At 34.9% G+C, this 14863-nt stretch overlaps 1 long non-coding RNA gene across 3 annotated transcripts in view; it reads left to right on the forward strand.

Annotated features, from left to right (window-relative positions):
- Positions 1-14863, forward strand: part of LOC105477031 (uncharacterized) — a 381703-nt gene that overhangs the window by 211181 nt on the left and 155659 nt on the right. For all 3 annotated transcript variants that reach the window (XR_011616854.1, XR_011616856.1, XR_011616855.1), the window contains one exon: positions 213-260. This is a non-coding gene — a long non-coding RNA (uncharacterized lncRNA). The remainder of the gene's footprint in view (positions 1-212; positions 261-14863) is intronic.

Consider the following 14863-nt stretch of genomic DNA (forward strand, 5'->3'; position numbering starts at 1 on the left):
AGCCACCAACACTGGCAAGACTCTCCACTAGCAAAAAGATTATCATTCTCTGAAGATTTGATGATTGCCTTTTTAGCAATAGAGCACTTTTAAAATAAGATACTGTTTTAGACATAATGCAGTTGTTCACTTAGTAGACTACAGTGTAGTATACATATAACTATTATATGCAATGGAAAAGCAAAAAATTCATGTGACTTGTTTTATTGCAGGACTTGCCTTATTGCTGTGATCTCGAACTCATCTGCAGTATCTCCAAGGTATGCTCTATTTTATTCTCCTATTTATTTTTTTCACAGTTATCTTTTTATTAGTTCAATTTAGTTTTTTACTTATTTATTTTATTTTAATGCAAAAATATATATTTGAGATAATTCAATTTTATTTTATCTAAGGCACTTGAGTTTTGAAAAATCTCTTAATATTGTCTTCTAAACTTTGTGGCAATTTTTCTGATATATGATGTTTATCTTAATTTTATTATTATGTGTCTTTTATCCAATTTTTTGAATCATATCTATCAATTCTCTATTCTTTCCTTTCTAATCATTACTAATGCTTTTTGATGGAGCATTTATATTTGAAATAGATCTACTGAATTATATGCTTGTTGGATGAGTCAGGGGATACATTAAGTATTTAGAATGTTCAACTACAGTTTTCTGCCTCAGAACCCAAATATTGTGTTTTCTTCTCTGGAGGTGTATCTACTCTAGTTTTATACTTTCTTTTAGTTTGGAAAAAGAAATGGTTCATATAACTCACAATGAAGTTTCTAAAATGGCAAAAGTTCTATTGGGTTATCATTCAGCTGTTTGAATCTTTCTAATTCATTCATCAGCTTTGAATGAGGAAGCATACAGAAGATACTAGATCCCATGCTTTGAGTTGTCACAGCCAATGCAAAATTTAGTACAGATAGCCTGAAGTTCAGATTTATGAGAATAATACATTTTTTCCCTAAAACACTAGGTTTTGAAGTGACTTATTACACAGCAATGTGCAACTGGAAGAATCTTATATGCCCACAGTGAAAGGGGCAGTTTGAATTCTCTACACATTTCCTAATTTTGGTCTCCTTGCAATTGAACTGGGTACCTAATCTTCACACAATCAAGTGTAGGAAATAATATTCTATCACTGTTTCTGGTGAGGAAATTTTGACTATATACTTGGGTACCATGTGAATATGCCATTTGTTAATATTTTGTAGTGGTTTGACTACATGACCACAGTTTTAAAAGAGCTATGATAGTCTACAGGTAAGTTAGAAAGCCAACCAGAGTAGAATTTATTAACTAATATTAAGAAATAATAACTTGAATGAAAAAGAATTAAAGTTGATCAGCCATTATAAACTCTTTCTCTCACCTTTATTTCTTTTACTATAAATTCACTGGCATCTTTTCTATGTGGACAGGAAAGCATATTCTATATTGGACCTTAATTCATTTCTTTCAAACACTCTAGAAAACAGAGAATATAATAACTTTTCAATTTTAACACAATATGCATTCAAGGATACTTTTTGTCCATGGTCTTAAACTATGAAAAACTTTATGTAAGATGCAATTTAGCAGAGATAAAAATATAGAGCAAATTAGAATTAGCTTTAAGGTGGCCATTATTAATTTTTTGGAGTACCACCGCTGTTCCTGAAGACTCAAAACCAACAGCCTGTGCAACATATCTAAACATTGTCAATGGCTGACATTATTTGGTAGTCTCATGATAAGAGCTACCATTATGTGAGTGGCTTGAGAGTCCATTAAATCTAGGGTCAATCTGAATCTCTTCTTTCATTTTGGTGTGCCATGGGAGATCAATAAAATTGCATTTGATTTAGACTGTACATGAAAGAGAAGAAAAAAGTTTCCTTATGCACCCACTCAAATGATAAAACAAATGAATTTATAAAGGTTGAAGCTTATAGTATTAATAGCAGGCTGTGAAGTCACAAATATGTTTGTTGTACCATCAGAATTGTAAATGACATAATCATGTTTATGATCTTATGTTTCTTCACGTTTACTATGCCTGCTCTTCTAGTGACATTGCTGAGCCCTGCTTTGGTTTTTCTCTCACACATGATATTCTAATTGCAGAAATCCAATTCCTCCATGCAGTTCAGGTCTCAGTGCTGCAGAAGTTTCTATTTTGATATTGGACCTTTCAATAGTAATGACCCCTTAAAGGAGATAAACAACCTTAACTTTTATTTTTTTCATATCTAGTTGTTTAGCATAGTAGAAGTATTTAGCTCTAAGCCACCAGTAACTTTTTATGTTTAAATAACCAATCATAATTTATTTTCTTTACAATTCCTAATTAGCAGCATCAATGCCTGAACTAGACTTAAAGCAGGACAGGGAAAATGTTTCTGAACTTTCAGAAATTTACTGACCTGCATTACTTTAGGGTGAGATTCAAAGACTTGTTGGAGAATAAAGTTCAGAAGAATCCTTTGGTGCATTTCACCTGTTCTCCAGGTCTTCCTTTTCCTTCCTAGATAATAGTGAGAATTCAAGAAAAAATGTGCTGAACAGTGTGCTCCAAAGTTATTATATTTATCATTTGGTTCAATAGGAATATCAAAGTCTTGAAGTGCTAACAGATTTTTAAAGGCCTTCTGAATCTATCAAGGATCAATTATAAGCCATCTAACTTGAACATTGAAATATGTTATTCCAGTTCAATACAAGATGGAAGAATAGGAAATCTGCAGTTCTGAATCCCATGTGGTTGAGGATGATACAACTTCTGATGCCCAGTGTTTCATTTATTCCTTTATTCAGTAGGTCATTTTATTAAACACACAATGTATAAGTTAATACACCCAAAGTATCACTTAATACTGTGTATATAACACTTAGTAGAGGGGGTTGCATAAATAAAGTGAAAACAAATCTCTTACCAATGAATAGGAGAATTGAATTAGTTTATTTCTACAATTCTTTGAGATAAGACCACGATGTACTATATGGGTGTGCATACGTATGTTTGTAGGTATGTATGTAAGTGCATGTTTGTTTGCTTATTCTCTATCCTTAATAGCTGGTAGAATACATTCATGTTCAGGACTTGGCATGTTCTTATTCTAAATTTTAGAGTTTTATTCTAAATTTTAGAGTTCCCAACAAACTGAATATTGGGCACCAGATCTTTCTTTTTGTTTTGAGGAGGAAGTAAATGGTTATGTTCTGTGGCTTCATATTTGAGGAGGATCCGTGCTTCACCTGGCATCCAGGGTTCAACTGAGCTCAGCAGAGCTTCGAGTTGCCTATGCCGTCATCGGGGTGCAATACTTATTAGCTAGTTGAGGAAAAAACACCTACATTTTTGTTCAATATTCTCTTCTTTAGGCTTTAGTGCCCCCAGTTGTCATGGAGCCTGTAGTAGCTGCTTATGAATTCCAGGTCCTTATCCCACCTCTGCTACCTGTGACATCATCTTTCCCTCCATAGGACAATGATGCAATCATAATTTATAATACAGAGATTCGAGTTTTACAAAAATCTCTGTTTTCATGAACTCTGCTGTGCATAAATCCCTTAGAGAATTCCTCCAGTGATACTGAGACTTTGCTGTCCTTTTCAAATGAAACGATTGCCAGGGTCATTGCACCAGTTGGACCTAGGTGGGTTTTGTGGGCTGCTGAGGAATAGAATGGAAATCCTATTCAAAATAAATGAAGTAACCATGATATGCTGCCCCTACCCTAGAAATAATTCAGTGATTTGAACATGAGTTCCTGCCACAAACATAGCTGTTATACGATTGTTAATAAATATTTTTGCTTCCCTATCTGTGTCTCTTGCTGATATACCTTGCCTAGCTCCATCCTGTCTGTGACCCCTGTACCAGGGTTCTGGTTAAGACACAGAGATTATTATAAACAAACACTCAAAGCCTGCTCTGCCACTGCAGTCACGATTGTGCATAGTAAAATGTCTTCCCAAGTCAGTTTGCAAACATATTGACATTAGTGATCAAAAAGCATCATCTGGTCCCATAGGAACCTAGTGATATCCATAATTATGAATAACTGGAAATTCTATCCCAATCATTTCATAACTTAATATTGCTAAGTGTTACCCCTCCATCAAACATCACCAAAATTAACTTTTAGGGAATAGTTCTTTAATATATTTTATTAATATATTATTCTTGAGGTTTATAAAAATATATACTCCTTAGGAGGCCAAGGTGGGCAGATCATGAGGTCAGGAGATCGAGACCATCCTGGCTAACATGGTGAAACCCTGTCTCAACTAAAAAACAACAAAACATTAGCCAAGCGTGGTGACAGGCGCCTGTAGTCCCAACTACTTGGGAGGCTGAGGCAGGAGAATGGCGTGAACCCGGGAGCGGAGCTTGCAGTGAGCTGAGATTACACTACTGCACTCCAGCCTGGGTGACAGAGCGAGACTCTGTCTCAAAAAAATATCTATATACGTATATATATATTTTTACCAAATATATTCTAGTATAGGTCAAAAATATATTCATCAAAAATGTGGAAATATGTTACTGAATATATATAATTATCACATATATTTCATTATTAATAACTTATTGATGATTATTATATTAATATTAAGAAAACAATTTAAGGACATATTTTCTACGAACACCTTTTTAGGAGTTACAGACTCTTTCCCTCTCTGCCCCTGAATCTCCAGCCACAGCAAGAGAGCTTGACTGAAATAAATGTAAATATTTCATAAAATGAAGCCATAAAAATGTGAAACTGATCAAGTTAAGAAAAATAGTTATAGGAAACAAGTAAATTTAGAAAAAAAATCATTCAGTAAATGACGCATTTATTAAATTGTCTTTTGGTGAATTGGTCATTAGTGAAATGACCTGCTTTTTCTCCGAACATTCCTCCTCCCATACCTCAGGCAAGGTCTCCTGTGGTGACTCATATCTTCATCAGTTCACCTTACCTTTTTGTTCTTTCAGCCTCTCAAATACTTTGCATGTGATTCTCTTTATTAGAGATTTCTAATTGAAAATGAAAACATTGTTTCTATCTCCAAGTGGAACCTGCATGACATAGAAGGGGAGAGTGTTTGAAGGGAAGAGAAAAGCACATACAAATGGAGAGGAAAGGATGACCTCGCCATCTCAGAGTATGGTCAATACCGTGTAATGCTAATGTGTGAGATGACTGTGGGATAAAATCAGGGGTTTCAAGACAAGCAGGGATCAGATAAAAAAAAAAAAAAGGTTTGTATTTCCATCTGTGGAGGTTGAAGTTTAACATATTGAGAAATGGGGATTAATTAGGACATTTAAATCAGAAGGGTTGCATCTGAGATTTTAATTTGAGAAAGCATATTGAAAAGCCGCAATTACTTTTGCAACAACCTAATTATAGCAGAGGATAGATAAAAGCAGAGAAAGTTAAAAGTTTATTGTGACTTCTGAACTGGAAAAGTTAGCATGGATTTATTTTTTCCTGCAAAGAGCAACTATAAACCGTGGAAATAACGTAACAAACAATTAAAGGGAAAGTCTTAAATGCGGTAAAGAGTTTGGCAAACTGGTTTAACGTATATAGTTTCTAGTATCTAGACCACTTCATTCCTAGAATTATGGCTTCTTGCAGATTACACATACAGTAGGATGTTCAACTTGGGCCAACTTTGGTTTAAAAACATTAAAAACAGGATAATATCCGGAAAAGCCTAACTGCACTAGGTAATGAATGTCACATTGTGTCATTTAAAGAGGAGATGAAGGATCTAGAAAGGTTTAAGAATTTAAGATGGAAAGGAAAAGTCGATTATAACTGGCTTCTAATATTTGAAGGTCTGATACACAAACAATATTTTAGAGCATTTTCTGTGGCCTAGGAAGGAAAAGTCCTACATAAACAAGAATAGGTTTGAAGAAAACAGGTGCTGGGCACTGTGAGGAAGAGCTTCTCTACAATTAAAACTGTTACATATGGAAGTCTCTTCACTAGAAGATAAATTTCTTTCAGAAAATGTATTCATCAGAGTACAGATGACCATTGGCTAAGAGCCTTGAAAGGAGAGTTCCCATATCACAATTGTCAAAGTGCAAGGAGAAATAAATTCTCAAAGAACTGAGGCAACTTTAAAGGAGTATCTCATGTTTTAAATCACAATGTTTCTTTGGATTTGAATCCCAGGTTTTCCCTACATTACATATGCTTGTATGTAGAATGTATGTTAGAACAGCATCTGCTACATAGGAAATACTTATTATATAATATATATGACAATAGTTATTATACCTAATAATGTATATTTTATATTCAAATATATACATGTTAATGATAGTACCGATGATATCATTACATCAAAATTTTACTCTAATGCTTAGGCAAAATTTATATGAGAGAAATAATATACACAGATTTATGAAGGTATTCAGAAATATTGCATTTATTTTATTTTTCTAATTATATGATTTGATCTATAACTGCATGTACTTTTTAAATATTATTTCATATGTACAAACTGTAGGGTAGCATAGTTCCACTAGATTCTCTATTTTTGAGGTAAGCACTGAGGAAGGGCAGCTCAAAACATAAACTTTATCATCTATTAAAATATTCCAGGCAGTAAATATGTTAGTGTAGACTTATATAACCAAATTTTTATCAAATAATTTGATTTGGCACATTATACTAACCACTTTTGTTCACAGGGATAAATCTTATACTATCAGCTATGTGCTCAAACATGGAAGTCTTCCAAGTTAAATATTAATATTAAGCCTTTTTGTTTTGAGAGCCTAGAATAATAAAATTAAAATTACAGTGACACCTGTTTTATCCTAATTTATGCTACTGATCCCCTCATTTTCAGATTCCAATTTAATTCATCTCTTTTTTTATATTCCTTTTGAAAACAAGCCTGCATTTACCCAGTCATTTCTGCTGATTCTCTGCAAGGCTGCCATTTCTCCATCCAGTCTGTGACCCACCTATATGCCCTGGTGCATACCTTATTGAGATGTAGATCAAGCTCTAATGATACTTGGCAACAGCTTATTTTAAATAAATGCAATTAAATTGGACAAAAAGCTAATAAAAACTGAAAAATAATACGGGTTATGGTAGACCAATTAGGGGAATGTTCACAATTTTCTCTAGCAAGAGAAGTCAATGTGAACTGGGTATGATGCCATAGAAAATGGAATTTTAAAAGTGATATAATTAATGCCATTCCTGAAAATGGCGTATATATAATGACTATCTTCCCTGGCTTTAAAAGTTAGATTTGATAGCCAAGTGAACTCGTTAAGAATGATTTTTTAAAAGTATACACAGGGCTTAAAAGCACATATGTATGTCTATATTCAATTAAATGTTTACCGTACAATTTCCAAAATGCTGGTACTCTACTGGGTGATTTGAAGATGGAAAGAGTTGGCCATTGCTCCCTGAAAGTCTTCAGTTTATAGAAACGAGACAGGTGTATAAAGAAATTTGACCCATACATGGTAAAGAGCAGGTTCAGGAATAGGTGAAGCTAATTACCTCAGGTACAAAGGTGAAGACAATGCCCCCCCCCAAAAAAAAAACCCTTAGTAATCAGCAGAAATCATATTTTGATGTGATTTTTTTTAAAAAAGTCAACATTAGTGCAAAAATCTTATAATGAAGAAAATATCAAAATTGTAAATTACTGAATTTTTGTTTTGTCTTAAGCTCTAATACAGCAGCACCACATGATATTGGTAAGAACAATCCTGAGACAGGCATAGACTAGAAAGGGGTTCTAAAGGATGAGGGCCTAGTTCCTGCCTATAGCGGGGATGAGGTATAATCTTGAAATGTTTCTAGACAAACATGAGAACCACCTTCATAGGGAGCCTGAGTTAGCTTGATGAGGATGAGAAGTCGGCAGGCATTGTAAAGCACAGCAGCATTCAGAAGAGATGTCTGTAAAAACAAGGTTATTTTGGTTTTAATATGGTCTCTACAGAAAGAAATTCTTCAAATAAAAAATAAAATAAAATGTAAATAGACAATTGCTTTGTCAGTGAGAGTTCTGAGCAAAGATGACTATACAAAAATATAAAAATACTGGTTTATTCCAAAAGTACTTAAACTTTTTCAGATAAAATTTTAGGTTTTCAATTCAAACTCACATTTATTATAGGAATAACAATCTGGATACATTTATTTCTTTACAATGAAGTAACCAGATGGCCTCAGCAACACAGTTTTGCAAGAACTTTATACATAATTTAAAAAAAATTAAGAGATGGGATCTCACTCTGTTACTCAGGAGGGAGTGCAGTGGCATGATCATAGCTCAATGAAGTCTTGAATTCCTTGGCTGAAGTGATCCTGCCACCTCAGCCTCCTGAGTAGCTGGGACTGCAGGAACACGCCACCATGACCAGCTAATTTTTTAAAATTTGTAGAGACAGGGTCTTGCTACATTGCCCAGGCTGATCTCTAACCCCTGGCCTTAAGTGATCTTCCTGCCTCGGCCTCCCAAAGCTCTGGGCTTACAGGCATGAGCCACCATACCCAGCCAACTTTACAGATCTTACAGTTGATATGACTTCTTTCATATATGTTTGTCCCTTTTAAAACTGGGTAATTATATTTTCCTCCATTTGGAGTCCCTTTGCTTCAACAATCCTAAAATTTCTGATTCCTAGTTCTCTGAAAAATGTACAAGTATATACAGGGATTGGGTTTAACTGGGTTTGGGGCTAAATCCCTAGATAATTTTTTCGGATTTATAAATGTAGAATCAATTGTCTTCGGACTGATGTAAACTGTTGGTCATTGACTATGATGTTGGAAAACAGAAGGGAAGATTTAGCAGGACTTATAGATTTTGCCATTTTGTTGAGGACATAAAATAATGTAATTTATAACACACTTTTCTGAATTGCTTTCATGTAATTGCTGTTAATTGAGCTTTTAAAATCCTTATATTGTTTATCAATAAAATAATTTTGGTTGTTTATTCTCCCGTCCCTAAGAATCTTGACAAACAAACTGCTGAATTCATTCACAACAAGAGAACACATTTTTTCACTCTTCACTTCTTAGTGTCCAATTAACAGCTAAAATGCTATGTCACTATGGGGTCTTGCTCTGCTTTGTATGGTTTTTGTTTGGGCCATGGACACAAGAGATCTTACAGAGTCACAATAAAGAACCAGTTTAACTGCTTACAGAATCTAGAAAATGTGTGTATTTTATTAAAAGAGTAGTGTTACAACTGGAAGGCTTAGGAAGAGGAACAACCAGTGAACTTGAAAAATGATACACAACCCTAAGGAAGGGGTGAGACCATTCGTGGGTGAACAGAAAGAATGTGTTCATTGCAATTTCCATTAAACTTAAGCTAACATATGAAAATTAAGTTTTACTAATATTTAATGTACAGATTAATTCTTATGTCCTCCAGCATCAACTGGAGTATATATGGGTTTCTTCAAGGAAAATTACAAATTCCACAATTCAGAGATTAAACAGCAATACCCTCATCTGCAAAGGATTAAAATGTATTTGTTAAGTGGATTTATGGATTATATTATCTAGTTGTAACTAAAACTAATCCTCTGAAAGTGAAGAAGTGGATTAGATAAATTCCTGAAAAGAAAACAAAATTGAAAATAATACTAATAATGTGATTCCTCAGAGATGACATTTTTATTTATATTATAAACTCTTCCTCAGCTACATTACTAGATAACAGTAATGGCAAACTAAACAGATTTGACAAAATTAGCCAAAAATTTCTAAATATAAAAATGTTATTTCTCATATAGATTTGTATTCACTGTTGTTAATGGTGAACTTGTCCCAAGTATATATTTTCTATTTTATAAATTTTGCTATGTAATATACCTTTTTAACAATGGTGATTATGAATCATGTATCAAAATACATTGAACTTCAAACTGGATTTTTAAATTGCTGTGTCTCAAAGTATTAAAACAAGATTTCCAAAGAAAAATTATCAACCACATTGCTTTCAATAAAATGGGATAAATAATAGTTTTAGTGAGATAAAAAAATATTTATACCATTAAAAGTTTAAATTGATCCTTGCAATATCTATTAGTCTGTTCTCACACTGCTAATATAGACATACCAGAAACTGGGTAATTTATAAAGGAAAGAGCTTTAACTGACTCAAAGTTTCACATGGCTGAGGAGGCCTCACACATGGTGGAAGGCCAACGAGGAGCAAAGTCTCCTCTAATATGGTGGCAGGCAAGAGAGCTTGGGTAGGGGAAGTTTCCTTTATAAAACCATCAGATCCCATGAGATTTATTCACTATCATTAGAACAGCACAGGAAAGACCCTCCCCCACCCCGCCTCATGATTGAAACACCTCCCACCAGGTCCCTCCCACGACAATGGGAATCATGGGAGCTACAATTCAAGATGAGATTTGGGTGGTCACACAACCAAACCATATAATGTTATACTAAATTCATTCTATCCCTTATTAATATATATATTTGTATTGTTTATGATGTGCAGATTATATTAGCAAAATAATATTAGTATGTAATTTGTGAATAAATATATGCTCAGGTGAATAAAAAAACTCTTAAAAATTTTGTAATGGGACTGGACTTAGTGGCTGGCACCTGTAATCCTAGCACTTTGGGAGGCAGAGCCAGAGGAACACTTGAGCCCAGTAGTTCATGACCAGCCTGGACAACATGACAAGACCCCATCTCTACAAATAATTAAAAAATTAGACAGGTGTTGTGGTGGGAACCTGTAGCACCAGTTCCTCAGGAAACCAAGGTAGGAGGATTGCTTGAACCTATAATGTTGAGGTTTCAGTGAGCTGTGATCATACTATGGCACTCCAGCCTGGGTGGCAGAGTGAGACCTTATTTTAAAAAAAAAAGAGAAAGAGAGAGAAAGTACTGAGTCTTCTCTTAGAGAAAGTTTGATAATGATAATGATATTTACTGCTAATATACATTCTGTATTTATTATATGCCTGGAAATACTCTTAGCACTTTAGACATTTTTCTCATGTGTTTCTTACAGAAGTTTTTTGAGGCATTCAGAGATTGTAGATAACAGAATGAAAAGTCGGGGCCAGAATATAAACTCTGTTGTGTCTCAGTCCAAAGGCCATGCCTTAACTACTGTAGAATATTGACATTATCTCTTACATCACTTGAATTAAATATGTTACGTGTGTCATCTCAAAATTAAATTGAGATTAGTTTTCCTTGACATTTTATTGTTGTGGACAACTAAGTCTAATTGTGGGACAACAAAAAGTAAAAAAATTAAAAAGTAAAATAAATAATAGCAATAATTTTTACCAACTAAATTATATATAAATGGGTATGGAACAGTATGAAAAGAGTAATTTAAAATATAATCAGATATCTTAAGCAGATGATTCTGAATCCTGAATATATATTTCATATGTAAAATATATATATATATGAAAAGTTAAATTCAACTTGAAAAGTGATTCAGCGGTCCATTTATATTTTTGGGATCTAATTCTTCAACTAAGCTAGAAAATAAAGCCATATCGAAGATTAGTTACAGAGGTAAAATCTAATCCATTAGTCTGATTTATTCTCTTAATTAGATTTCCATTTGAAAGACTGAGCCTTTGGTTTCGTTTTACTTAAATACTGCATTTGCCTTCTTTCACACCCACATTTAGGCTCTATTCATTGTATAAATATTAATAGTTAATATAATTTATATTCTAGGTTAAAAGTGACAATAATAAAACTGACTTGCATTTTAGATTTTATAAGGAAATTTAGAGGCCCTTAAATCGAATTTTGTGCCAATATTTCTAATACCTTACAACCAACTTCTAAAATATCCCCCTGAATTAATGTTGACCTTGTATCTCTAGCACAGATTTATTGGAATTAGAGTTACCAAATTCATCCTATCATTCTTATAGAGTTTTAAATTTTTGGAAAATACCCCAGCCATGACTATCAAAATGTGATGACACTTTGTGGTTTTCCTTCACCTACTTCTGTAGCCCTCAAATCAGGAAGTTTCGAAATTGGATAGTTCTCAGCATGTGTCCGTTGACAAATTAATTCTTTCAACTGAGAATTATTTAATTATTCGGAACTCCTAATTTCAGAATCCCCGGGATATCCCCCTGAAAATGTCAGACCTAGATTTGAAATTGTGCTCACATTCTGATCCAACAAGGAGTTTCTTTCTTGAAACCTTGCCTCTAGTGCATGCAATAAACAGTGTGCTAGATATTTTAAGACGTGATACTTACTATTTACGTATCATCCTGCCAAATGTCATCCTGAGATTAAAACGGATGTGAGTTAATATCATTAAAATGTTAAAGACGTTTCAAGTGTACAGAAATTACAGGGTTTGCAGAAGGGACGGTAAGGTTGTGGTTAATTCAGCAAATATGTAAGAGATTTAATAAAGAATACATTTTCAGTTCAAATTTCACACAGCCTACCATCTCTGATCATCTATGACGTTGGAGACCTTAATCTGGCTTAAAAGTTGGCTGAGAGGGCCGGGCGCGGTGGCTCAAGCCTGTAATCCCAGCACTTTGGGAGGCCGAGACGGGCGGATCACGAGGTCAGGAGATCGAGACCATCCTGGCTAACACAATGAAACCCCGTCTCCACTAAAAATACAAAAAAATTAGCCGGGCGTGGTGGCGGCGCCTGTAGTCCCAGCTACTCGGGAGGCTGAGGCAGGAGAATGGCGTGAACCCGGGAGGCGGAGCTTGCAGTGAGCCGAGATCGCGCCACTGCACTCCAGCCTGGGCGACAGAGCGAGACTCCGCCTCAAAAAAAAAAAAAAAAAAAAAAAAAAAAAAAAAAGTTGGCTGAGAGGAAAGGTGGTGATATTTTGACTCAAATGTTTTAAATTTGACTTTTTAAAATAAAAAAGTAAATGACAGAATGAATGAACAAAAGAGGAAAGGAATGAATGAGTAAATGAATTGGCTACAGTGACCAAAGCTGCTCAGTACGTCAGTAATGAAGCTAAGCACCATATTCAGCCTAGCAGTTCTTCCTTTACTTACAGTGTACCACAGTACAACACTCTCTGTGGAATCAGGCAAACATGAGTTATTATTCCCTTAGGTGTAGAAATTCACCTGCACTTGTGTTTTTAAACAGCTAAGAGAAGAAGAGAGGACTGGACAAGTTATAAGTGAGCTGCAGCATCTGTAGGATGTACCAGGTTGAATTTATTTTGAATCTGACATTATCTGGAGGAGTTGCTAGTTCACATACATACAAAAGCAGGTCACAAAATACTGAAAAATACTCTCTGTGATCCACACATGAAAGACTGAAAGAGGCAAAATACGGGAGTGGTATGGGCCTTTAAGCATCTCATTCTTGTGCCTGCCAGGGGCTTAGCACCTTATACAGAATGGTCTCTTGCCACTTTGATGATGGTAGAAGATAAAATGTTGCTTTCCAAAAGCATGCAGGTACGTTTTGCTGGAAGACAATGGAATCATTACCTAGGGTTGTGTTCCTTACTTTAAAAGCCTTTCTTGGCATCTGCCTGTAAAGATGTTCAAGTTGACAAAAGAATTGGACTTATATCTCTATTCTGGTATAAAGAATATCAGGATCCGTTATTTATTTATTTCTGGATTTAAAGAAACACTTGGATATCAACAATCAAGTTGTGTGTCAGTGTTTCTTAAATATTTAGATATTTGCCAACAAGATAGCTTTTTGTACATTATTTCCCTTGCAAAGCTTTACTTTAATACAAGTTATGCCTCCATTTAAAATACTTCTTATTTTGGTGGTTTGCCTGCTTTTCCTTGACACTTGATATTTTCTCATTCTTTCTTTCATTTTTTTCATACTTACTTTGTGCTTTCATCTACATATATTGCTTCAAAACTATAATGTATTACATGTGATAGAGATAATACTTAAAATCCTTCAGATATGTCTCCATATCCTGTAAATATTGCTGTTAAGAAGACGTCCTTCTCCTTACTCTCTACCCTCGTTGAAGAAATAGTTTTCTGTGTTTCATGGTTACTCTGTAAAAACAAGGAAGTGATTTTTCAGCTTTGACTGTCAAATGAGATTTTTTCTATTTGTTTAGATTGGCAGCAGGAAAATAAGCTTGAAAACCTGGCTTTGTCAAGAGAGTGGGGATTTTCTAAACTCTTTAGCATATCGGAACTAAGCCTGGCAGTCTCAGATAATACGGGTACATCCATAAGTAAAGAAGAGACTCCCTTTTTCCTCATGACAACTAGTGCCTGAGGCTTGCTACATTAGTGTGGGAAAAACTATAATCAATAACCAAGAAGGTAGAAAAGTTCAAACCTGGCCGGGCGCGGTGGCTCAAGCCTGTAATCCCAGCACTTTGGGAGGCCGAGACGGGCGGATCACGAGGTCAGGAGATCGAGACCATCCTGGCTAACCCGGTGAAACCCCGTCTCTACTAAAAAGTACAAAAAACCAGCCGGGCGAGGTGGCGGGCGCCTGTAGTCCCAGCTACTCGGGAGGCTGAGGCAGGAGAATGGCGTGAACCCGGGAGGCGGAGCTTGTAGTGAGCTGAGATCTGGCCACTGCACTCCAGCCTGGGCGACAGAGCGAGACTCCGTCTCAAAAAAAAAAAAAAAAAAGAAAAAAAAAAGAAAAGTTCAAACCTGCCCCATCTCTATAGGAGAAGCACAGAGGTATAAGAAACAATTATTCTGAAGACAAGTGTCTTTTTTAACTGAACTGGTCCAGAATGAGAAGGTACACTGGAAAATATGTGAGTGTTAAAAAGCTATTATGAAGTAGCTTAAATAAATTATGGTACTTGCAGGTGTAATAGGTACTAATTTAGAATAATGACAGTGGTTGTGTTTACTGGTAAAAAAT

The sequence above is a fragment of the Macaca nemestrina genome, chromosome 19 (assembly GCF_043159975.1).
Source record: "Macaca nemestrina isolate mMacNem1 chromosome 19, mMacNem.hap1, whole genome shotgun sequence".
NCBI lineage: Eukaryota > Metazoa > Chordata > Mammalia > Primates > Cercopithecidae > Macaca > Macaca nemestrina.